The sequence below is a fragment of the Mastomys coucha genome, unplaced genomic scaffold (genome assembly GCF_008632895.1).
Source record: "Mastomys coucha isolate ucsf_1 unplaced genomic scaffold, UCSF_Mcou_1 pScaffold20, whole genome shotgun sequence".
Taxonomy (NCBI): domain Eukaryota; kingdom Metazoa; phylum Chordata; class Mammalia; order Rodentia; family Muridae; genus Mastomys; species Mastomys coucha.
The window spans coordinates 36,924,913-36,925,737 of NW_022196903.1; positions in this window are offsets into that span (position 1 = coordinate 36,924,913).

Here is an 825-nt window from a genome sequence, read left to right on the forward strand (position 1 = left end):
TTTTTTTTTTTTTTTTTGCATTATTTGACTCTATGTCAGTGTTTTCTATGGTATCTTCTGCACAGGAGATTCTCTCTTCTATCTATTGTATTCTGTTGGTGACATTTGCATTTATGGCTCCTGACTTCTTTTCTTAGGTTTTCTATCTCCAGAGTTGTCTCTCTTTGTGATTTCTTTATTGTTTCTATTTCCATTTTTAGCTCCTCTATGGTTTTGTTTAATTCCTTCACCTGTTTGGTTGTGCTTTCCTGTAATTCTTTAAGGGATTTTTGTGTTTCCTCTTTAAGGGCTTCTACTTGTTTACTTGTGTTCTGCAATTCTTTAAGGAATTCATGTGTTTCCTCTTGTACCTGTTTATCTGTGTTCTCCTGTATTTCTTTAAGGGAGTTATTCATGTCCTTCTTAAATTCCTCTATAACCATCATGAGATATGATTTTTAGATCAAAATCTTGCTTTTCTAGTGTGTTGGGGTATCCAGGACTTGCTGTGGTGGGTGTACTGGGTTCAAATGATGCCAAGTAGTCTTGGTTGGTAAGATTCTTGCATTTGCATTTCACCATTTCTTAATCTCTGGTATTAGATGTTCTTGCTGTGTCTGGCTGGAGCTTGTTACTCCTGTAGGTTTGTAAGTCTGTGTCAGCATTCCTGGGAGATCAGCTCTCCCCTGGTAAGAACTGTGCACAGAGAGCTGTGGATCAGCAGTTGCTCCTGGATGCAGATGGATGTAGAAAGGACCCTGTTTCAGCTGCTCTGGCACTTCTGTGGTCTGTGCCTCCTGGGTGGTCCTGCCTTAAAAAGTCACAGGAGAGAAAATGGCAATCTCA